Source organism: Equus quagga, chromosome 7 (genome assembly GCF_021613505.1).
Source record: "Equus quagga isolate Etosha38 chromosome 7, UCLA_HA_Equagga_1.0, whole genome shotgun sequence".
NCBI lineage: Eukaryota > Metazoa > Chordata > Mammalia > Perissodactyla > Equidae > Equus > Equus quagga.
The window spans coordinates 45,915,001-45,940,847 of NC_060273.1; the positions used below are offsets into that span (position 1 = coordinate 45,915,001).

Here is a 25,847-nt window from a genome sequence, read left to right on the forward strand (position 1 = left end):
AAACCAATTTTTTCAAAGAAGTATAATTGATATGCTAAGAAAGGAGAAAGAACAGAATCATATAAAATACTCAATTAAAAACAGAGAAAGCAGAAAAGGAGAAGAAAAGAAAAAGAAAGAAAGAACAAATATAATGAATAGAAAACACTTTATCTCAATAGATGCAGAGAAAGCATCTGACAAGATTCAGCATCCATTTATGATAAAAACTCTCAATAAATTGGGTATAGAAGGAAAATAGTTCAACATAATAAAGCCCATAAAACCCACAAGTGGTGGTGACAAACCCACAGCTAACACCATACTCAACGGGGAAAAACTGAAAGCCACCCCTCTGAGAACAAGAACAAGACAAGGGTGCCCACTCTCCCCACTCTTACTCAACACAGTACTGGAAGTCTTAGCCTCAGCAATTAGGCAAGAAAAAGAAATAAAAGGAATCCAAACTGGAAAAGAGGAAGTAAAACCGTCACTATTTGCAGATAACATGATTTTATATATATAAAACCATAAGGAATCCACCAAAAACCTATCTGAAATAATAAGCAAAAACTGTAAAGTGGCAGGGTACGAAATCAACATACAAAAATCATTTGCATTTCTATACACTAACAATGAACTAGCAGAAAGAGAAATCAAGAATATAATCTGATTTACAATTGCAACATAAAGGAAAACATACCTAGGAATACATTTAACAAGGAGGTAAAAGACGTGTACACTGAAAACTATAAAACATTGTTGAAAGAAATCAAACAAAGAAAGTGGAAAAATATTCCATGCTCATAGATTGGCAGAATTATCATAGTTAAAATATCCATATTACCTAAAGCAATCTACAGATTCAATGCAATTCCTATCAAAATCCCAATGACATTTTTCATGGGAATAGAAAAAAGAATCCTAAAATTTATATAGAACCACAAAAGACTCCAAATAGCCAAAGCTATTTCATAAGAAAGAAGAACAAGGCTGGAAGCATCACACTTCCTGATTTCAAACTATACTACAAAGTTATAATAATTAGAACGGTACAGTACTGGCATAAAAATAGATACATGGGCCAATGGAACAGAATAGAGAGCCCAGAAATAAACTCCTACATTTCTGGTCAACTGATATTTGACAAGGAAACCAAGAATACTCAATGGAGACAGGATAGTCTCTTGAACAAGTGGTGCTGGAAAACTCGATACCACATGCAGAAAAATAAATTTGGACTCCTATCTCATACCACTCACAAAAATTAACTCAAAATGAACTAAGGATTTAAACTTAAGACCTGATAACCATAAAACTCCTAGAAGAAAACCCACTAAAGAAGTTCCTTGACTTTGGTCCTGGCAGTGTCGACTGAGACAAAGAGTCTAGGTGACATCAGTGAAGGAGTTTACTCAGAGATCAGCGTGAGGAGCTCGAGCCCCAGCAAACAGTCCAACAGAGCGCTCTGACGGAACTGCTCTGAGTTGCGAGTTTAAGCGCAGCTCCTATCTCTTTCACATGACACGGTATGTGCAAGGAAGGGGGAAAACAGCAACTAGATTTCATATATGTCAAAAAAGGGATAGATCTAGTTTTTCTCTAGATTATACACTGAAGGTAACATAAACAAGAATTTCTTGCTTATGCATCAGACAAGTTCAGAGATGCTGATGTCACCCATGTGTGGAGGGAGGCAAGGACCAGGGTTATTGTTTATTCCCTCAATCTCCAAGAAATGCAGCTGGGGATGGAGGAGCTATGTACCCTTTATCTTTTCCTGTTGCTGATGTCTCCAGCTGGCGTCTTCAGCCATGAGGTTTGGGGCTGCAAGGTCACTCTGACACAGGCTGACAGTGGCCTGCATGGCTGCTTCTCAGAACAGCGTGGATTTTGTTGTACTGACTTAAAGCCTATGCAGTTTGCTTGCTGGATTCGCCTGTTAGACCAGGGAGATGGGGCCCAGAAATCCATCCACGGCAGCAATTTCCTGGATATGACACTAAAAGCACAAGCAACAAAAGAAAAAAATAAGTGGGACTACATCAAACTAAAAGATTAGCGGACATTTGGTCCTATCCAAAACATCCATGTAGACATTTAGTCCACACCAAAAGGTCCTTGAATTTGGTTCTATCAAAAACATCCGAGCCAGCCCTGATGGTCTAGTGGTTAAAGCTCAGTGCTCTCACCGCTTCGATGGTCCAGGTTCGCTTCCTGGCTGTGGAACCTCACCACCTGTCTGTCAGGTGCCATGCTGTGGCAGCAGCTCACACAGAAGAACTAGAAGGACTTACGACCGGGATATACAACCATGTACCAGGGCTATAGAGAAAAAAAAAGAAGACGACTGGCAACACATGTTAGCTCAGGGCAAATCCTTCTTTGAAAAAGACAACCATGAGCATATCTGCTCCATGCCAAATGGTCCTTGATATTTGTTCCTGTCAAAAATGTCCACATGTAGAAAATGTCCCTGGGTTCAAATAGCCCATAACGTTTATTTATACTTTGGTTTATAGGATTAATATATTAAAAATACTATCATGTTTTATTGGTCCAAAAATTGTGTTGTGGCTGTATTCCCAATAATAACCCTTCTTGCCTTGGGAGCCTCGCTAGTAATGGCCCATGGGGTTAGGTAGATGGGTCAGGATTCAAATCTTGCAGAAGAGTGGGATTTATATTCAAATGAGTACCACGGAAGAGTCTCTACAGTTAGAGAAAGGCACAGAGGACAAGTTGAGGCTGGGCTCTCGCAGTGCTTGGGTGTCGTATGTCACTGGGCATTTGGTTGGATGTGGCTGGGTCATTCAATAAGGGTGAAGTTTGAAAGGAGGACCTTAGTGAAGCCGCAATGTAAAACAGGCAGCAAACTCGTGCATGTAAACACTTCACAGAGCATCTTGCTTGTCCAGGAACAGTGAGAACAGATATGGTCTCCCACCACATACTGGATGAGTGTCACAGCCACTATGAGGAGGATGCTGAGCATCTAATTAACCCCTCTTCAGCTATCCCATTGCCCAGGGTTAATGGGCGATGTTTGCCTTGAATCATGTCCTACCTATGATCATGGTAGACTGCAAGAGGCATCTACCGCAATTTGGACAGGTTTCAGTCCCACACTTAGCTACCAATCAGCGTGGACTATCACACCCTTGGCTGGGGCCTACCTGCTGGCTGAGCTTGGCCAAACCGGGTGTCAAATCCATAAGACATTGGTAAGGTTTCCCCTACCAGTAAACCAGTGACACTGGTCAGATGGCTACAAAAGAAAAAAAAAACCCTTCTTCTGTTGCTTAGCAGTATGACATTGTTATTTGAAAATTCTCAGTGGAACATGGCAAAAATAATATGCTCACAAAAAGAAAAGCCAATGCTACATTATAATGGTTTTTGTTTTGACAGGAGTTTTTACTGGAGCTGTGAAGAAAGAAGCACCTGCAATGCTGGATGCATAACGTTACAATCATTCAAGATGGGACAGGAAAACATCGGCACGATGCTGGTGTTCAGGGGAGGTAAAGAAAACTCTGAACAGGTTAAAACAATGTGCAGAAGAAGAACCAAATGCAACACCATCGCAGGTACTTCAAAAAACTCTCCATGATATTCATGATTGAGGGTTCCTCTTAATGCTTCCAGGAGAAACTCATTAAAGAGGCAAGTAAACAGAATTCAAAACAGACATCAACCTCCAAACCCAACCTCATTGCATAGAATTGAATTCCAAAGAAGTATAAAGTGACCAGACTTGAAGACCCACTTCCTATGCATGATTCCAGTGCTTGAGATGACGAAAGAATTCTTATTTACACAACGTACGACAATATTCAATATTTAAGTACCAGTTCAACATTATCCAGTGTGGCACCTTCAAGATGGCACCAACACACTTCACGCAGTTATTTACCGTGCACGGTGTAGTATTGGGTTATACTAAGCCATTGATTTAACACTGACAACACAAGAAGACATTGATATATATATATGAGAAAGTCCTTACATTTGCATGGGAAAGAAACTTGACATTAACCCTTCATTGTGCATGGTGGATTTCGAGACTGCAAATATGAACGTGATTTGACTATTCCTACCAAATGCACAAGTACAAGGATGCTTGTTTCACTTTTTACAATCACTGTGGCAAAAAATATCTTCTTTGGGTTTAACACCTAAGTATACGACCACAGAGAGAAACACCAGCAAGTATGCATCCATGTTCTTTGGACTCCCATTTGCGTCTTTGGAAGATGTAAATGAAACTTTTGAGTACATTGTGGAGAATGCAGGAGAAAATTTAGACAACCTAATGCATTATGCTGAGAGAGTGCATGTCTGTGGAAGGCGTGGCAGAGGCAGAAGAAGACCAGAAGCTCCAAAATTCCCCTCAGAAACTTGGAATGTTCGCACATCAGTACTGAACAGTGATCACTGGACGAACAATGCAGTGGAAGGCTGGCACAGCAAATTTCAAAAGCTGATGCTAGTGCATCATCCTTCAATTTGGAGATTTAGTGAAGTGTTAAAAGACGAAGAGCAAAGCAATGGCCAAGTTATCACCCTGGTTCTTGGCGGTCAGATTCGAATATAGCCACCAACTTGACAATGATACCAACAAAATCAAATTCATATAAACAAAATTGTTAACAGATATAACAAATATAAAGCCAATAATCAGGTTGATATATACTTGAGAGCAATTGCCATCAACTTAAGAGTAACCCTACGGAACTTTATGACAAGGAAGAAGAATAAATGTGAAACCCAAAATTCATCATGAATTACAAAAACAATAATGTGAATACAATTTTAATGAAGTTAAATGTTTGTATTATTTAACAAATCAGGGACCAAATGTCTCCATGGGCGTATTGAACAGGACCAAATGTCCTGCAAGGAACTGAAAAGCTGCTGCACAGCAAAAGAAACTATCCACAAAATGAAAAGGGAACCTGTGGAATGAAAGAAAATACTTATAAATCATGTATCTGATAAGGGGTTAATATCCAGAATATATAAATAACGCATACAACTCAATAGCAAAAAAAACAAACAACACAATTTAAAAATGGGCGGAAGAACTCAATAGACATTTTTCCAAAGAAGACATACAAATTGCCAACAGGTACATGAAAAGATGCTCAATGTCAACAGTCATCAGGGAGATGCAAATCAAAACCACAATGAGCTATCCCCTCACACCTGTTAGAATGACTATCATCAAGAAGACAAGAGATAACAAGTGTTGGTGAGGATGTGGAGAAAAGGGAAACCTTGCACACTGTTGGTGGGAATGTAAATTGGTGCAGCCAATATGCAAAACAGTATGGAGGTTCCTCAAAAACTTAAAAATAGAACTACCATATGATCCAGCTATTCCACTTTTGAGTATGTGAAGAAGATGAAATTAAGATCTCAAGAGATGATCTCCACTGCCATGTTCATTGCAGCATTATTCACAAAAAGTAGGCTATGGAAACAACCTAAGTGCCCATCAACAAATAAATGTGTAAGCAAGTGGCATATATATGTCCACAAAGGAGTGTTATTCAATCATGAGAAAGAAGGAAATTCTGCCATTTGAGACAATATGGACAGATCCTGAGGGTATTATGCTAAATGAAAAAAATCAGACAGAGAAAGACAAATACTGTGTGATGTCACTCGTGTGTAGAATCTAAAAAAGCCGAACTCATAGGAACAGAGGCTAGAATGGTGGTTACTAGGGGCTGTGGGAGAGGGAAATGGGGAGACGTTGGTCAAAGTGTACACATTTCCAGTTATAAAACGAATACCTTCTGTGGATCTAGTGCACAGCATGGTGATTAGAGCTAACAATACTGTATTATATACTTAAAAGTTGCTGTGAGAGTAGATCTTAAATGTTTTAACCACAGATAGAAACGGTCATTATGTGAGATAATGCAGGTGTTAGCCAACGCTATGCTGGTAACCATTTCACAACATATAAGTGGATCAAATCAACATCTTAAACTTACACAGCACCGGATTTCAATCACACCTCAATAAAGCTGCGGGAAAAAATGTCTCACTGATCTAGCAGTGATCTTTAAGCTGAATCAGCTGAGCAGCAGCTCAGGTTTGAATTCCTTTGGGGAGAAGTCATCAGGTCCAGAGCCCACCAAATATCACTCGACAGTAACCAAACGGCCATGCGTCACCGCTGCCCCTGGAGCAGCCATTCCTCCTGAGGGTGTTGCAACCACTGCACCCCTAGAGAGGGAGGAAGACAGCGTCTTGTAAAATTACCACACTCTATGGAAAACTTAGGAAAGTACAGCAATTAGAATGAAGGAAAAAACGGCATTGAAGATATAGAATTCAATCCATGGAATTAGCTCTTTTGTACTTGATTTTAGTCAAAGTCAAAAAATCACCTATGAAACGACTTTTGTCTGCTTTTTAAAATGTTGAAAGCATTCAAGAGGTTAAGATATGTTTGTAATTTAATTGAACTTTGTAGGGTCTGGGCCTTGCTTGCTCAGCAGAAACCCCCAGGCCCACTGCAACCGTGTGTCCTTCTGGCTCCCTTCTGGGCAGGCAGCCCAGCTACCGGGATTTGTAACGATCTGGGCCTGGCCAGCCGGGACCCTCCCCTATCCCACGAGAAGAACATCGTGTCCTATGGGGACACAGAGCCCCTCCATGGGAGCTACTGATCCTGGGAACGCTGGTCGTACCAAGGACAGCCCTTTTGCAAGCATGCAGCCTTTGTTCCTCTGCCTGCTTAAGCAAGCTTCTCTTAGGGGGCGGGCAGGTGCACACTTCCGTCCAGCCGGCCACTGGACAGTCTCCCATAAGTAGGACCCAATAAACCTATATGTCTCCTTTGCAGTCTCCGGGTCATTTCTTCAGTCTCTCAGCAAGATACCGCGTCATCTTAGCCCAGCTGAGCTTGCGGCGGAACAAACTTTTAAAAGTATTTTGTCAAGTAAGCTTGCAAGTCATTTATAAATAGGAAATTTTATTTTAAATCTATTTTGATTTGTTATTAAGGGAGTATGTGAATATTCAAAAGAATGATTGATACTTAAGAAGATTCATAAATTCACAAAATGAATAAAGTTATGGGTGTTCAACCCCATGCATAAAAGCCCTTGAACATTAAAGAATCTAACAGCAGAAATTAAAAATAAGATAATGGGGGCAAAGAAAGAAAGATTTGGTAAAGAAAAAAATTTTATAAGAAAGTGTAACAAAAAGACAAAAAACGGGAAATATGAGTGAAAAGCTGAGAAACAGAGGATAGACCAAGAGATGAACACCCAACTAAGAGAAACTCCAGAAATAGGCAACAAAGAAAAGTAAAAGAGAGACAATTTCATGCAAATGTTTCAGAATTTAAGAATAAACAATGGCTTGAATGACAGGGCCCACGAAGCGGCAGCACTGAGCGAATAGACGGTTTCACACAGCCTCAGAGCAAAAGCCCAGAAAGGAAGAGAAGATCCTGAAACCCACGAGGACGTGAAAGTCACCGGCTATGAAGGAGTAGCGTCTCCAGGGAAACGAACAAAACTGGATCTGACTAGTTATCTGATTGGTTTGAAAATATAGAAAATCATCTCAGTCATTTTATGTTCTTTTAGGGCAATTAGGGGGAAAATTAGAAAGCAAGCTAAAAAGAAAACAAAAGGCAGATATACGCTCCAGAAAAATTAAATGTTACAGAAAACGAAGTGTAATAATGCTACACTATTTCTCACTGCAGTAAATGATATCTACAGAAACACAGAATTACTAACATTACTGACAACCGAAATTGTCATGCAATTATGTCGGGGGGGGGGGAGGATGGGGGTGGGTAGAAAGGAGCTAAATCTTCATCTGCAACTGCAGAAAGGCTGTGTTGTGTTCCTGCAGGGGAGAGAAGCAGGTGGTCATTGCTTTTTGTTGCAAGCCTGATGGCGGCCTTATAAGACTTATTTGAAAACTACTTTTAAAAGCTACTTTAAAATAAAGCTATTTCTTTGATCTCAATAAAAATAAATTTAAAAATAGTTGCTAAATGAACGAACAGATGAATGTCATTCAAGCAGAGGCAGCGTGGAACCCAGAGCCGGGACGCTGAGGAACTCAGAGGGCCTCCTGAAGGAGGCAGAGGAGGAACCCGCCGGCGCCCCCGCTGCCTGACCCGCTCTGGCACCGCCTTCCTCCCACGTGAGGAGACAATCCAGGCTTATCACGAGGAGGAGGAGGAAGCAGAGGAGGAGGAAAAGAATAGTGAAACTAGCATTGGTCAAAGAAAACGTAAACAATTTTTTTAAAACTCTGGCTTTTTGTTTACTCACAAAATTGAGAATTTCAATGAAACCGACAATATGGAGGAAAATATATTCAGAAGAAAGAAAAATCAAAACAAATTAAAATGGAACAAAGAATATCTCAGAGGCTTTGAATCTAGATGGTTTTACATTTTAAAGATGATTTCCGTTGTATATTAGATGTTTTTTAGAAAAGAACAAAAGATGTCTATCCAGCACATTATGCAAAAGAATCTAACCTATGATGCCTAAACCTGATAAAGAGGAGGAAAAAATAACCCTGATAAAATCGGAAAAGCAAATAGAAGCTAAGGCACATTAAGCGAATGACCTAATGTAATCACGTTGCATTTATCCCCGGAATCCACAGTGGGTCCGCCGTGATGGCTCCTATGCTACAAATGGTGTTACATGGCGAAATGAGAAAAAGATCATTTTAATACAAGTCGCAGGCGAAGCCTCACGCATTTCCCTACGTTCCGTATAAACGAGCATGTACATACACTAGTAGGACAAGAATGACATCTTCTTTAATGTCAAACAGCATCTAAGTCAAAGCAGCAGTTCCCAAACCCTCGACGTTCGCGCGCTGGAGGCCCCCCCACAGCAGCCGCGCAGAACCAGCCGCCCCGCGAACGCCTCCCGCCGCCTGGTCGGGGAAGCACCGGCCCAGGCAGTCAAACCTGAAACCCCACAGAAGAGGCAACGCGTCGAACTTTCCCAACAGTATTGGAACAAAGAACAAATACAGTAAAAATTCAGAAAACAGTTCAGCAAGGTGACAGCGGTATAAACAACAAGCAAAAGCTTTTCTACACACGGGCAATAAAACAATCGGGAGATAAAACTGTGGTGGAGGGAGGGGGAGGGGATCCTAGTCACGAAGCAACGAAAGTAGATGCCTAGGAGTAATCATAATAAGCTACGCGAGAAACTTAAAGCTACAGGCGTTTCCTGAAAATTAGCACGAACCAGACAAGTAGACAAGAGGCAGGTGTTTCACGACAGCGAGGCTCAGAGGCTTGGTGGCTTCGCCTCTGAAACGGGACGTGCATCCTCAAGGTCAGGAGAGGACCGAGGGCCGTGAGAGGCGCGCTCGGTGTCGCACGCTCTCGGAAAGTCGGGTTTGGAGCGCCCCCGGGCGGGAGTCTCTCTCCTGGTTCTCCGACTCGCGCGGTCCTGTTCCCCGCGGGACCCAGGCCGACCGCCTCGCCGCCGACCCCGCTGGACCGCAGCCCGCCAAGCTCCTCACGCGTCCCGGGCTGCACCCCGGTTGCCGGGCAACCACGTGCCGGCGGAAACCCCGCAGAGCTTCCCGGGGGGGGGGGGGGGGGGGGGGGGGGGGGGGGCCGCGCTCCGCGCGCACGGCGCGCACCTCGTCTCCGGCAGTGGGGCGCGGGGTGCTGGCCGGAATCCCTGCTGCTGTAGGGGCGGAGAGGGTATGAAACCCGTCTGTTCGCAATCGGCTGAGCTGAGGAGTGCGCTGGGAGGGAGGATGCCCAGGCCCAGTCCTCAGGTGGCAGGCTGGGGACCCCAAAACCTCCCCGGTGACGGGTTCGCTGTTTCCAGGGTCTGCTCCGGCCTGAGTTCATTTGTGGGTGCGGCGTGGTCACCGAGTGTGCAGAAGACACACTCAAAGTATGCTGAGAAAAAGTAAAATTCGTCCGTCAGCGGATCAGTCTCCCTCACTTTCCTGGAGCCGGTTTTATCAGAGCGCCGACTGCTTACAACGCTTACGTCAGCTTGTGGACATCTACACAAAAGCCCGCTGGGATTTTGATTGGAATTGCATTGAATCTATAGATTAAATTAGGAAAAATTGACCTTGTAAGAACATCGAGTCTTCTGGTCCACGAAAACCGTGTACCTGTTTACTTAAGTGTTACTGGATTGTGTCCATCAGAGTTCGGCAGTTTGCAGCGCATAGATCTTGCACATATTTTGTCAAATTTATACCTAGGTACTCAATTTTATTGTTACTATTGTAAATGATATTTTCTATTATGTGAAATTCAAATCTGTATATAGCAGGGTCTGCAAACCATGGGCCAAATCTGATCCCCCACCTGTTTTCGTGCAGATAAAAATGGTATTTTAGGGCCCACGGGTGGTGCAGCGCTTAAGTGCGCACATTCCGCTTTGGTGGCCTCGGTTTCGTCTGGTTCGCATCCGGTGCGGACATGGCACCGCTTGGCAAGCCATGCTGTGGTGGGCGTCCCACATATAAAGTAGAGGAAGATGGGCACGGATATTAGCTCAGGGCCAGTCTTCCTCAGCAAAAAGAGGGAGTTGGCAGCAGTTAGCTCAGGGCTAATCTTCCTCAAAAAAAGAAAAAAGGTATTTTACATTATTAAATGGTTAAAAAAATCAAAATAATATTTTGTGATATAGGAAGATTATGTGAAATTCAAATTTCAGTGTCCGTAAATAAGGTATTATTGGAACATGGCCATGCTGCCCTGTCATTTACATATTGTCTCTGGATGGCTTCCCACTGCAGCAGTAGAGTTTGAGGATAGCAGAGACCATGTGGCCTGCAGAACTGAAATATTTACTAATTAGCCTTTCCAGTGTGCCAATTCCAGGTATAAAGGAATACAGTTGACTTAGGTATATTGACTTTGCACCCTGCAACCTTCCTTAACTCATTAGTTCTAGGATTGTGTTTTATTTTCTTTTGTTTGTTGTAGATTTGGGGGGATTTTTGGCATAGCAAAGAATGTTTTCTGAGAATGGAGATAGTTTTATTTCTTCCTTTCCAACCGTAAGTGTTTTATTTCTTTTTCTTGCTTTATTGAACTACTTCTAAAATCTTTTAAAATAAATTTTAAAATAAAATATCATACTTTTAGCCTGATATTGAATAGGAGTGGTTGGAGGGGCCGTCCTCAACTGTTCTCTGTCCTGGGGCGATGCATTCAGTCGGTCCTGATTGAGTAGGATGTTGTAGGGTTTTGTAGATGCCTTTTACTGGGTTAAGGAAGTTTCCTTAAGCCCTATTTTGCTGACAGTTTCTGTGATTAAAAAATGATGAAGTTTGTCAAATGCTTTTTCTGCATCTATTGAGATGATTATAGGGTTACTTTTATTTATTTGGTTTTTTTTTTCCTTTTTCTCCCCAAAGCCCCTCGGTACATAGTTGTATATTCTTCGTTGTGGGTCCTTCTAGTTGTGGCATGTGGGACGCTGCCTCAGCGTGGTTTGATGAGCAGTGCCATGTCCGCGCCCAAGATTCTAACCAACGAAACACTGGGCCACCTGCAGCGGAGCGCAAGAACTTAACCACTGGGCCACGGGGCCAACCCCTATTTATTTGTTAATGAAACAAACTGTGTTGATTGATTTTTCTAATGTTGAATCAGCCTTGCTTTCTTGTGTTGACCTTCACTTTGTTGTGATGTAGTATCTTCTTTATGTATTGTTGGATTCAATTTCTAATATTTTATTGATTTTAATATCTGTGTTCATGAGGGCCATTGGTCTGTAGTGTTTCTTTCTGGTAACATCTTTTGTCTGGTTATACGATTAAGGTAGTTCTGGCTCCATAAAATGATTTGGGAGGTGATCCTTCTTTTTCTATTTTCTGGAAGACACTGTTTTGAATTGGTATTATTTTTTTCTTAAATATTTGTAGAATTCAGCAGTGAAACCCTCTGGGCCCAGAGTATGTTGTCTTGCTTCGTTTTTGAAGGTTTTAAACTATTAAATCCAACTTTTTAAATTACCTATCTTTCTTCTTGAGTTTTGGTAGTTTGTGTCTTTCAATAAGTTGGTCCATTTCATCTAAGTTGTCAAAAAACGTGGGGTTTTCATAATATTCCCTTGTTATCCTCTTAATGTCTGTGGGATCAGTAGTAATGTCTTCTGTTTCATTCCTGATATTGGTAATCTGTGTCTTCTCTCATATTTTCTTGGTCACATTGGTTAGAGCTCTGTCTATCAATTTTATTGATCTTTTCAAAGAATCAGCTTTTGATTTTATTGATTGTTCTCTATTGCTTTTCTGTTTTCAATTTCATTAATTACTGTTCTAATCTTTGTTATTTCCTTCTTTCTGCTTGCTTTAGGTTTAATTTGCTCCTCTAGTTTCTTGAGGTGGAAATCAGATTACTTATTTTAGATCTTTTTTCTATTCTAATAAAATCATTTAAGGTTGTAAATTTCCCTCTATACATTGCTTTAGCTGCACTGTACGGATTTAGATATATTGTATTTTTATTTCCATTCTGTTCAAACTATTCCTTTTAATTTCTCAACTTCCTCTTCGACTCATATGTTACTTATAAGTTTATTGTTTAATTTCCAAGTGTTTGTACATTTTCCTCTCATTCTTCTGCTATTGATTTTTAGTTTAGTTCCATTATGGTTTGAGAATATATATATATATATATATATATATATATTTTTTTTTTTTTCCTGAGGAAGATTTCACTCTGGGCTAACATCCATTGCCAGTCTTCCTCTTTTTTTCCTTTTGTGTCAGCCACTGCCACAGCATGGCTGTTAACAGATGAGTGGTGTCGGTCTGTGCCCAGTGAATCAAACCAGGCCACCAAAGTGGAACGCACCAAACTTAACCTCTAGGCCACTGGGGCAGGCCTGAGAACATACATTTTTATGAATCCAACTTTTTTCAATTTTTTAAGGTTTGTATTATTTCCCAGAACATGCTGTATATTTATGAGTGTTCCTTGTGCACTTGAAAAGAACACATATTCTGCTGTTGTTGCGTTGGAGTGTTCTCTAAGTGTCAATTAGGTCAAGTTGGTCGACATTCTGTTCAAGTCATCTATATTTTTACAGAATTTCTGGCTACGTGTTCTTTCAGTTAGTGAGAGGAATGTCGAAGTCCTGACTATAATTGTGGATTTATCAATTTCTCTTTTCAGATCTATTCATTTTTGCTGCATATATTTTGAAGTGTGTGTATGAAGGTTCATAGACATTTAAGATTATTATGTCTTCTTGGAAAATTGGCCTCTTTTTCATTTGCAATGTACCACTTTATCCCTGATAACACTGTTGTTCTGAAGTCTAATTTGTTTGAAATAAATATGGCGACCTTGACTTTCTTTTGGTTACTGTTTTTCATGGTCTCTCTCCAATATTTTTATTTTAATTCGAGGTTTTTCAACCTCAGCACTGACATTTTGGGACAAATAATTCTTTGTCCTGTCCATTGTAGGATGTTTATCAGTGTCCCTGGCCGCTATACACTAGATGTCAGTAGCACCTCCTAGTTTTGAAAACCAAAAATGTCTCTAACATTGCCGAATGGATCCTGGTGAGCAAAATCACCCCTCCCCCTTTATAGCTTGTGTTGTAACCTACCTGTGTCTTTGTATTTAAAGTAGGTTTCCTGTAGACCATGAAGTTGGGTCTTGATTTTTCTTTCTTTTTCTTTTTTATCCAATCTGACAATCTTTGTCTTTTAACTGGTATGTTTAGGCTATTCACATTAAACTGCTTATTGATATGGTTGGATTAAAAGCTATCTTCTTGCTAGATGTTTTTTCTTTGTTCAGTTTGTTTTCTCTTCTTGTTTTTCCTCTTCTCCTGCCTTTGTGGATTTAATTTTATGATTTCTCTCCACCTCCTCATTGACTTATTATTTATGCCTCTTTTTTCATACTTCTCTTGTAGTGTAAAAACCTTATAAGTGTATGGGGCCGGCCTGGTGGTGCAGTGGTTAAATGAGCATGTTCCGCCTTGGTAGCCCCGGGGTTCGCCATTTTGGATCCCAGGTGTGGACATGGCACCTGCTTGACAAGCCATACTGTGGTAGGCGTCCTACATATAAAGTAGAGGAAGAAGGGGACTGATGTTAGCTCAGGGCCAGCCTTCCTCAGCAAAAAGAGGAGGATTGGCAGCAGACGTTAGCTCAGGGCTAATCTTCCTCAAAAAAACAAACAAACAAAAACCTTATAAGTACCTTATAAGTGTATATTCTCAATTCCTCCCTTCCATCCTTTTGCCATTGTGTCATATATGTCACTTTAAAATATGCTATAAATACGCAATACACTCTTATAGTTTTTGCTTTAAGCAGTTAGCATTTAGAATAATAAAAACAAGGAATAGAAAAATTTTACTTTGGCTTCATTTATTCCATTTCCAATGCTTTTATTTGTGTGTGTGTGTAGATCCAATTTGCTGCCCTATATTGTATTCTTTCTGCCTGGATCAGTTACTTTAAATTTTCTTGTAGGGTAGGTCTGCTGGCACTGAATTCCCTCAGTTCCTGTGTGTCTGAAAAACTATTTCTCCTTCACTTTTGAAGGGAATTTTCACTAAGTAAAATTTCTGTGTTGAGAGCTTCGTCAGCACTGTAAAGATGGCGCTGTCATCTTCTTTGCTTGTACAGGTGCTGATGAGAAGTCTCCTGTATTTCTTATCCTCATTCATTTGTAGCTAATGTGTATTTTTTCCCTCTGGTTGCCTTCAAGATTTTCTCTTTGTCTTTGGTTTTTTTCAGTTTGAATATGATGAGTAAATGTGATTTGGTGGGGGGGGGGGGAGTTATATCCTTCTTGGAATTTTTTTAAATCATAATTTATCAACAAAGGTATCAAAAGTCCAGAAATGAGGGGAGTAAAATCAATGAATCATCAAAGTAGTAATTAGTAAAAGTTTATTGTGCACACACCAAAAGTCAGTTTGCAAACTGGGAGCACTCAAAGCAAAACATGGAATGAGGCTCAGGGGTCTGTTGTTATAAAGCAGCTTATATAGTGAGAAAGCGATGACTGTTTATTCTTCACTGTGATTGGTTATGTTATTAGAATTTTCTTAAATGATAAGGAATTGGTCAGTGGTTACCTCATATCAACTGTGGGAAACAGTTCAAGTTTTGCTTATAATTTCCAGAAGCATGAGCAAGAAATGAGCCAGGTCAAGTTAGTCTTGCAAAATAAGCTAAATTAAGCTTTGCTTGTATGACTAAACTGGTTTTGTCTGTTCAGGGAATTTTCAAGGTTGGTCTTCATTTGTTTTTTACTTTAACAAAAGTATGGTGAGGCCAAACACAAATCAGACAGGGGGGATGGCTAATTATAAAGTTTATTATACTCATGGTTTCCTGGGGAAAAGGCAGCACTCCATGGGGGCCAGTCGGGGGGAGCACTGGGGTTGGTCACGAGGCAGAGGGAGAGGGAGGCGCTGTGGACAAGTGCGTTTCTTGTGGTTTCCTCCAGAAGGAAGCAAGGAGGGTGGACGGAGGCTCTGAGATTAGTTAGCTATTTTAAAAGTGGTGCCCTGCGACCTCATGCTGGGCTAGGAATGTGGGGATGTTGGATGCTTTTCTCAAGTCCCTAGTTGTTTACCTAAAGTAACTGACATCCATCTTGAAGATGTTACAGCATCAAGTTACAGAAACAATAAAACATCATTAATACAGAGCTCACTGAGCTTCTTGGTCTGTGGTTTAGTGTCTGTCACTAATCTGGAAAAATTTCAGCCATTATTGCTTCAAATATTTTTTCTGCCCCATTTTCTCTTTCTTCCCTTCCTGGGATTCCAGTTGTGCATACGTTAAACTATTTGATGTTGGTCCACAGCCCACTTCTTAGGGCTTGTTCAGATGTGTTCCACGAGCACCCTGTGAGGTTCTTGGAAAAAATGTCTGCCAAAGGGCGTGTACTTTTCCATTTTTTGTGGCTTTCAGGGGATTCATACCATCCTGTCAGCTCATACTTACTCTTCACCAATTTTTCAACTATCCTAACTAAACTTTTCCTACTTGTGTCCTATTTGAGGCACTGGCTCTCAGATTTTAGGCTAGTTGGTTGCTCTGTGACCTCAGCTATCCAATGGGTTCAAATAAAGTCAAAAGTTCCATGTTAGAGTGGCTCTTTTTTATAGCAAGGATGGGAGCTACATGTCTTCCAGCTCTTTACAGTCCAGGTGGGAGCCAGAATTCTGCCACTGCTTTTTTTTTTGAAGTATTGTTTACCAACTGCTACGGGTTGAATTGTGTCCTGCAAAAATTCCTAAACTGAAAGCCTAACCCCAGTACCTCCCATGTGATTTTATTTGGAGATGGAGTATTTACAAAGGCAATCAAGTTAAAATGAGGTCGTTAAGGTGGGCCCTAATCCATACGACTGGTGCCCTTATACAAAGGGGGTGCCCTATACTTGTGCCTATATACTGGTGCCCTATATATGTACAGATACAAAGGAGACAGACACAGTGGGAGAATGCCATACGAAGATAAAGGCAGAAACTGGGGTGATGCTTCTGTAAGCCAAGATTGGCAGCAAGTCACCAGAAGCTAGGGAAGATGCACGGAACAGATTTTTTTTCTCACAGCCCTAAGAGAGAACCAACCCTGCCAACACCTCAGTCTTGGACTTCTAGCCTCTGTAACTGTGAGATAATAAATTTTGGGATGTTCTTAAATACCCTTTTTTTTTTTAGAGCAGTTTTAGGTTCACAGCAAAACTGAGTGGGAGGTAGAGATTTTACATTTACCCCAGCCCCCACACATGCACAGCCGCCCCCATTATCAACATCCCCCACCAGAATGGCACATTTGTTACAAGTGATGAACGTAGATGGACACGTCACAATCACCCAAAGTCCACAGTTTACTCAGGGTTCATTCTTGGTGTTCTACATGCTACGGGTTTGAACAACATGTATCTACCATTATAGCATCGTACAGAGTAGTTTCACTGCCCTAAAAATCCTCTGTGCTCGGCCTACTCATCCTTCTCTTCCACAGCAACCATGGCAATCTTTTTACTGTCTCCAGAGTTGTGCCTTTCCCAGAATGTCATACAGTTGGAATCATACAAAATGTAGTCTTTTCACATTGGCTTCTTTCATTTAGTGATATGCATTGAAGTTTCCTCCATGTTTTGTCATGGCTTGATAGTTCATTTCTTTTTAGTGCTGAATAATATTCCAATGTCCGGATGTACCACAGTTTATCCATCACCTGCCGAAGGACATCTTAGTTGTTTCCAAGTTCTGGCCATTATTGATAAAGCTGCTGTAAACATGTGTTTGCAGGTTTTTGTGTGAATATAAGTTTTCAGCTTCTTTGGGTAAATACCAAGGAGTACAATCCTATGAAAAAAGTATTTAGTTTTGTAAGAAATCACCTGTCTTCCAAACTGGCCGTACCATTTTTCACTCATGGCAGCAATGAATGAGAGTTCCTGTTACTCCACATCCTCACCAGCGCTCTGGATTTTGACCATTCTAACAACGAGTAGTGAGTGAGTAGTGCATCTCATTGTTGCTTTAATTTGTGTTTCCCTGATGACACATGATGTAGAGAAATTTCTATTTTTAAGGCACTCAGTTTGTGGTCCTTTGTGGTACAACAGCCCTAGCAAACCAATACACCAACTAAAATCCCTGAGCTGCAGTCGACAGTCTTCTCAGGATCTGTTGAGATATGGAGTTTTTCTTAATTTGAATGAATTTTTTCCTCACATTGGAGCAAAAATATCGCATGATCTTCAGGAGATCTGGGAGACAGGAGGCGTGCTTAAAATGTACACTTAGTAGATGAAAGCAGCGCAGATATCCAGCTTTATGACCTGGGGGTTTCCTCTTAGACTTACAGAATCAACAGTGGGCTTCTAAGGATTTCTGTAAAGAAGTAGTCTGACATGGTCACGTCTTTAAATGCATTGCATTTGCCCTCAGTGGGTGCTTCACGGTTTTCTAGGAATGCAGAGACCTTAAGCAAGGGAGTTTACATCCCTGAACGTCAGTTTCCTCACCTGACAAATGGGGATAGAAATCCGAAGTCCACTGGAAGATCGAATAAGATAATATCACAAATGCTCTTTGAAGCTTAGAGCCCACGAATCTTAAGGTTTAAAACCCCTGACGTTTACAGAATATCTTCAATCACACTCTCCAAAATCAGCACAACTACTGTGTGAAGTGAACGTGATTAAGACCCACAAACTCTTTAATACTCTCTTTCCTTGTTTTCAAATAGGAAATGATGACTAGGAAAGAAGGGAACAGATCCAGTAACTTCCAGGAGGTGGATGGGCAAAAGAATGTCTAAAACCCACAAGTTTAAAAAGTAAGCAATAAAAATTTAGATCAACTCTTTAACTGCCCCCCCACCCCATGCAGAAAAGACTTAACTCAGCAAGTCTGGACTGTCCAGACGCCGCCCATTCCAAAGAGGGGTTTGGCCCTTGCTCTGCTCCCGGGAGGCGACCTCCAAGCCCTGGAGGTTCTCTCCTGTCCTGCTTGGTAAGAGTGTCTTTGTTTCCCTGGGGGCCCTGGGTCACACCGGGTGGTATGTGCTGACAATGTGAATAATGATAGGACTCGACCTAGGAGGTATCACCTTGACCTCTGGAGAGGCTGGACACTGAAGGTCAGTCACAGGGATGGAAAGCCATGCCTACATGAGCAACCTCCAATTAAAAACCCTGGAAACTAATGCTCACTGAGCCTCCCTGGTTGGCAAGCATGTTGTCTCACATCATTGAGCCCTGCCCACACAACACCACTAAGAAAAGACAACTGGAAGCTTGCACCTAGTGTCTCCTGGACGGTGCCCAACGTGCCTTTTTCCATTGCTGATTTTAATCTGTATTCCTTTGCCATCATAACTTGTGATATGAATACAATGGCTTTTCTGAGTTCTCTGAGTCCTCCTAGTGCTCTCCCAACCACACCCTCCTCCCCGCAGTCAGTGCTCAACTACACAAGCGGCACTTAGGACTCGTGCACTCTTCTTCAGGAACAGGAAAGACAAAAATGAGAGACCCGCATACGTGGATGGATGGCTGACAGGCCCAACTACGACTCACACAAAACATATTCCTCCACAACTCCACCAAGAGAATGGAAAATTAGCTTCCAGAAGGATTTAAAAGCTGTTTTCTTAAACCAGATGCCTGTGATCCCTATTACGCACTGTTTCTCTTGGGGCTCCCCGTTAGCTCTGTCCTACGGGGGGGGGGGGGGGGTGTTAGCCCTGGAGGGGGCTCCAACAGCCCCCACAAAAAAACCATCTGGAGCCCCATGTGGGGGCCCTCAGCTCACTGTGCAGAATGAGCCTCTTCAGCACCTGGGGCCTGAGGTCAGTAACACTGGTCTACCAAGGCTGGGGCAGAGGGGGGACACCTGTCCTGCCCACTCCGGGGGGCTGGGGACCTAGGACTGAGGGAGAGGGGAGTGGGCCCCAGGGCGACACCAGGAGTTGGTGGCTGCGGGAAATCCTGGCACCCAGCTTCTCACTGCCTCCTTGGAGCTTCACCACACCGCCTCAAGGCCCAGGAAGCAGCCCCACACATTCTGGGGAGAAGGGTGAGGTAAGGCCACGACCTGCAGACTGGTCCTCATCATGCCTCACTGGGGACCAGGCAGCAAGGAACAGCCATGTGGCGTCCAGGGCCACCCTCGTGAGAGGCGGCCTGGCGGTAGCGATGAGCACGGAGAACACCAAGCAGCGGCGGACAACGCGCCCTAGAGGAGCGCACTGGATAAGCTTCAAAGGAAGAGACAGGATTTGAAAAGATTAAACCAAAACAAAGAAAGAAGCAACAACAAAAACAGCGAGGGGAACTCCGGGTTCGCTCTGAGCCCTCAGGAAGAAAATCTATCCTTCACAGATCCCTAGGCTCAAAGCCCCAGCTCCTAGTCCTGCCTGCCTTCCTCGTCCCACCTCCTGGCCTTCCCCGCCGCAGGGGGAGGGGGCTCACGCCCCAGCGCCGGTACCTCGACGCCTCTCCCCTCCAGAGTAACTACTGGGCCTCAATTTATCTACGACATAATATACATATTTAATATACATATTAAAGTTTAAACACACCGCCCACTGCACTGTGACAAACTCGGTCTACAAAACGAAACCTCTGCGCTCCGCTGACCCGGGGCTCGGACCCTGCCCTGTCAATCTGAAGGCCAAGCACCAGTTTTCATTCACAGCCCAAGCGGGTTGGAAGGCTCAGGCTTAACGGTGGTAAAAGCAGTTCCCGCCGCCTGCAATCCGCGGAGGCCACGCAGCCAGGACGAGGCCATTCCGGGCACCGCGCGCGGAGGGCTGCGCCTTCCAGCCCCGCCTCCGCCCCCGTCTGCACCCCGGAACTCGCGGGCGCCGGGGCAGCGGGTCTGGGCGCCCTCGGCTCCGAGCCCGCATCCTGGGTTCCGACTCGCGCCCGCCGCGGCCCGGAGCCCGGCTCTCCGCCAAGACGCTGCGGTCCCGCCGCTGCTTTCTCTCTTCTGAGTCGGAGGAGGAGCGGGCCGGAGCCACCGAGGCTGTTATGTGACGAGAATTAAGTTTAGAGTCGCCCCGTGCCAACTTCCGCCCAGCAGCCACCTCTTAAGCATCCTCTCGAGGTAAAAGAAAGATTTGCCCCAGGCCCTGCCCCAGCGCGAAGGGGTCCCCGCGACAAGTAGCCGCGGACGCTCGGCCGGCGCACCGGGCGGGGAAGCGGGGCGGCGGTGTGGACCCGCCAGGCGGCGCGCCGGGCGAGGGCGGCGGGGTCTTCCGCATCCAGACCGGATCGCAGGAACCCGCTTACCCACTAGTGCTTGAGCCGGTGGGCGCGGTGTCCCCTGCAGAAAGGAAAGTCCGCAGCGACGACCCCAGGCACCCGCGGCCGGGCGGTGTTAGGGAAGGGCGCGTCCGACGGACATCGGCGTTTTTGAACACTGAATTCCTGAGGCAAGGGGGGGTTTCTGAAGAAGCTGTTTTGTTTTATTTGGGGACGGTTTGATTAATGAGGTGGGGCAGGGTGACAAATGCGGATCGCCCAGGCCCCTCCCCGGGCCCGCCCCGCCCTCGGTCCCCAGCGCAGGACGCCCCGCTGTGCCGGGGGCCCCGGAGGGTGGGAAGGGGTGTCTGGGACCCCTGCACAGCCTCGGAGCACGAAAGAGCCGGGAGGTGCCTGCGCGGCCCGCGGCTCCTTGATTTAAAGGCTTTGCGCAGGCGGAACTCGGGGCGCCCGGAGCCCCACCCTGGACCGCGGCGGAGGCCCAGCTGCTAGAAGGGTTCTCTCGCGCGTCTGCTGCTGACATCCCCGCCCCCGGGCTGGGATACCGAAACCGGGATGGGGCACCCAGCTTAGCCAGAAGGTGGCCAGAAAAGCAGGCAGATCCCCAGAGTGGCCGCCGCGGGAGGCGAGCGCTCGAAAGAAGCCCCGCCAGGCCAGGCGGCCCGCGTGTCCCCAGGGCTTCTGCGTCCCGAGGGCTTCTGCGGGTGCCTGTCGGGAGCAGGCGCTCCCGCGACCCTCGCATTTCCCCCTCTCCTCCCCTGCCCCCCCCCCCCCCCCCCCCCCCCCGCCCTCCCCCGCCCCCCTCCAGCGTCTGCAGGTGCCGCAGCAGAGCGGGGACGTGGTCTCCGAAGAGGAAGGCGTGTCCCCTCTCGGAGCCTTCCTTTCTTCCTCTGTCTGCCGTTCGCACCGACGACAGAGGCTGGGTTCACACGGGCCCCCGTCCCGGTCTGTCCAGCGTCGGCAGGAATTTCTTGGATTCTAGGTGAGTCTGCAGCATCTGACCGCCATCTGGGCTCTAGGTAGGGGCCCGACAAATGTTCGCACGGAGTTCTGGGAGAATGAGAAGTCTGGCTGCGATACGTGAGGAGCCCAACGAAAAGCAGACACACTTAACCAGTGGACGGGCGGTGGGAGGGGAGGGCTTGGGGACTGGGCAGGTGGCTTGGTCAGGGCTCAGTTCCATCCTCTGGAGATGGGCAAGAGGACCGGACTTCTTTGACCTTGCTGTTCCTGTCCCTGTGACCCAAGAGCCTATCTGGTGGAGTGGGAGCTGTCAACACCCATGCTGCCCCCCCACCTCCCTCACCTGGCCAGGCTTAGGCCCCAGGCCTGAGTTCCTGAGGAGTCCAGTGTCTTCCTTACTTTGAGGCACATGGGCCCGCCTCACCCTAGAAGATGCTGGAACCTCCCAGAGGTGTTCTGGTTGCTAGCTGAGGTGCCCTGCACCAGCTCCCCAGGCCCCGTTTGCTGGTCCAGAGAGGCCAGGGCTCAGGAGGGGCCAGGAGTCCTGCAAACAACTTGAGTACCCTGAGCCCCAGAGCCTTGGCCATGTGGCTTCCTAGGCCTCTCCTGACTCTGCAGCCCCCAAAGACACACACACCTGCGGTGGGGCTGACCCCTGCCCCATCCCACCTTGGGCTTATTATTTGGGTGCCAGGAAAGTAGTAAAGGACCCCCTGGACATTTAGACACCTAGTGTGGAGGGGGTGAATGTGAGTGAGGCAGGTCCGAAGGAGAGGAGAAGGGAGCCCAGTGCAGCAGGAGCTTGGAAAACGCCAGCCTTAATTGCCCAAACTCAAAAGAGGCGGAGTCTCTGAGCCCTTCTTGTTCCTGGGACTTTGGGTCCAGCTTTTGCTTCTACCGTGGAAAAGAGACAGTAGACATTTCAATTCCGGAGAAATTCGGGAAAACCTGGAAAATAGCGGGAAGATTTGTTGGGATAGGCCCCTGCAGGGAAACCCACCCAGTGTAGTGTTAGAGCCTGGCACCGGGGCCCTGCTCCAACCCGGCAGCTGCCACTGTCTCCACCCGTGAGAAGTTTTCGGGGTCCAGGGTACTTGCCCCCGGGAGCTCCAGCCCTTGTCCCACATAGGTGTCATACTTAGGTCCCGGTACCATGATTCCCTGCCGGAATGGCACTGATCCCGCTTCCAGGGTCTGCAAGACTTATTCCCCGGTTCCATCCTCCCCAGAGCAAGCTGAGCCTTGGTCCCCAGAGAGCCAAGGGGGGCGCTGTTTGCGCAGGTGGGCGGTGTAGACGGCGCCTGGACGTGCAGTCTGCTTACATACCCGAACTGGAGAGGTCTCTCGTGGTACAGGCCTTCACGTGTCCTCTTGCCAGTCTTGGGAGCCGGGAGCCCCAGTTCGAGAGGAAAACCCAAGACGGCGGGGAAGGACTCTTCTCAAGACCCCGAGGTCATGCGTGATGCGCAGACCAGGTTGCGGAGGCGGCGAGCTCCAGGCCTGGCGAGCTCAGCCGGGACGGACCAAGTCCCTTTGCATCCTGCAGGGCGGCCGGGTGCAGTTTGCATTGGACAGACAGCCCGCGGGTCGGCGAAGAGCCAGACTCCGGGACCGAGAAGAATCTGAAGCGCAGAGAAACACGCGGCCGTCGAGCTCCGGGGGAGGTGAGGCTGGTAGAGCCGGAAAGGGCCCCGACCGCCCTCAGTCCAGGAGTCCGGGAGCGTCCCCTGCGGGTTCCAGCCAGTCCCTCGATGGAATGCTGCTGGCATTCGGGGTTTCTCACAGAAGCGGAATGCTTTTAAAGCCTCCGCGTTCTTAGGCCTGGTGGTTAAGTCGCGTCCCGTCCCGCGGTCCTCGCCGCGGCCGGGCTCGCGCAGAAGCGCGCCGGCGGCCCCCTCCCGGTGCCCAGCCGCGGCCGCCCCCACGTCGCTCGGCCCCCGGGAGCTCCTGCCCTTCCACGCCCTGCACGCCCGTTTCGGGCTCCAAGTCCCACGCAAAGACGAACGCGTGCCTTGCTGACGCGAGCCTTGCTGACCCTCGCGTGGCTGCGTTTGCCCTTTGGTTGGCGGGGATGAGGAGGGTATGTTGCTGCTTGAAGGAAGTTCTTTTTCATTTTTTTAATCCCAACTGGGGCAAAGATTCCAACCCGCTGCCAGTTTTAACTTTGAGTATCTCTTCTCCCGAGAAGGCAGGACAGAGGAGCCCGAAGAGTCGAGCTGCGCCCTGCCCTGCCTCCTGGCTTTCTCAGAAGGCCGGGCCGCCGTGAGGCCTTGCTAACCCCGAAGGCTTCATCCCCGCGTCAGTCCCGGGCTCCGGAGGCGCCACGGCCCCCGCGGGCGGGCGACGAGAAGGAGCCGGTACCGCGGGAGCAGCCCAGCTTTCCTGCGCTCCCGCCCCTGCCCTCCCCGGGAGCCGTCTGAGGCTCTGGCGCGGGAGAGGAGGCTGGGACGGGCTAGGGCAGGCGCGAGCCAAGGGCCCAGAGAACTTGACCGCCCATCTGCAGCCCTTCCCAGCCCGGCGCCGGGCCGGGTGTGAGGAGGGCGGGGAGACCCGGGGTGGGGGCCGGCCTGCGTGAGCCTGAAAAGCTGATGAAAGAACCAGCCCCCGAATAGAGAACCGAGGACACGTTTAAACCCATGGGAATTTAATTGATGATCTGTGCTAAAGGCAGCAGCTTGGTTCGATGTGAGAACGGTGGTTCGTTTAGTGGTGCTGGTCGAGTACTTGAGCATCGTCTACGAGACAGTCCTCTGGTGCTCAGCATGTGCAGAAATAGGCTCGTGAGTTATTGCAGACAGAAAAAACATCCAAACCAAGGAAGAAATACAAGGGGGGAGTTTTTCTAGGCTTTTTTAAAACATAGTTTTTAAACGGGACAGCATTCCTAAGCTACACATTTTGGCAAACTAATCAGGCAGTGTCTCTTGCAGTTGTCACTGCACATAACCCTGACCGCAGCACCCCCCGCTGGGGACGTGTGCAGCGGGAGGAAAAGCACCTGCCCGGGAGAAGCTGCGGGGCAAACGCGCTTCAACCGGGAACCGCGGCTGGTCGAGGGCCCACCTTTCTGGCTTATTGGATTTTGGTTCTTTGGGGGCTCTGAGGCTTTCTTTGCCGTTGAGCTATTCCGCAATTCTGTGAGTTGTAGATAACTGATAGCAAAGCGAAGTAATTCTTGTCTGTAGACATGTAAATAAGTCCTGCCCCACCCCCCAAGGTTCAATTGACTTCTCTCCCCCAGTGAAAGAAGCCAATTTTGCCTCTATTTACACATTCATTTCACTGTTCCTCATCTATACGTGTGTCTGTTCTTTAGATCGTCCTTTGAACTGGTTTTGACATCTTTTTTATGGCCTCATTAATAATGAGTTAAATCATTAGTACGTGTTTATTTTACATCTCTATGAAAGAATTGTGGTTTTATCCTTTTTGGTTTTTTTTGAGAATTATCCTATAACAAAACAACTATAGTGGCATTTATGGTGGTAAAACAAAGCAAAATACGAAACCAGCTTTGACTCTTGAATAATGGGAAACGGTTGTGTGGCTCATGGAACTGCCACTTAACGGCAATGAAACAGTAAAATCTATATAATCCACTTGAAAGGTGTTCATAGGTTCTAATTCTACAAAAGACATTAAGGAGTATATATATACTCCTTATATATAATATATATAGTAGGATACCATTTTATTTTAAAAAAGGAAAAAACATTAGTGTGTATATTTGTATACTTTTCTCTGAGCATAAATAATTGTGGACAGAGATACACTATTGCTGTCGTTTATCTCATGATACCGAGTTGGAGAGGGCTCAATGGACAAGATCATTACCTTAAACACTTATTATGAAATATCTGAGACATTCGAAAAAGTGTTAGGATTAACTACTATAACAAATACAAATGTACCCCAGAAGAATTGAGTACCCCTGTGGGCCCCTCCTGGGTCACTGTGTGCTTTGTCTCTCCGAAACGGCTGCTTATCAGTCCTGTGCAGTTGGACTTGAACATATATATTCAAACATATAATATGCAAAAGTATGTATATTTAAATTTTTTATCATCTAGAAGTTATTTTGCATATTTTAAAACTTTATATAAATAGTATGATATATTGAAGATGTTTTTCA

At 45.8% G+C, this 25,847-nt stretch overlaps 1 pseudogene; it reads left to right on the forward strand.

Annotated features, from left to right (window-relative positions):
- Window positions 1-24,135, forward strand: part of LOC124242597 (mitochondrial calcium uniporter regulator 1-like) — a 36,261-nt pseudogene extending 12,126 nt beyond the window's left edge.
- The last annotated feature ends 1,712 nt before the right edge of the window (window positions 24,136-25,847 follow it).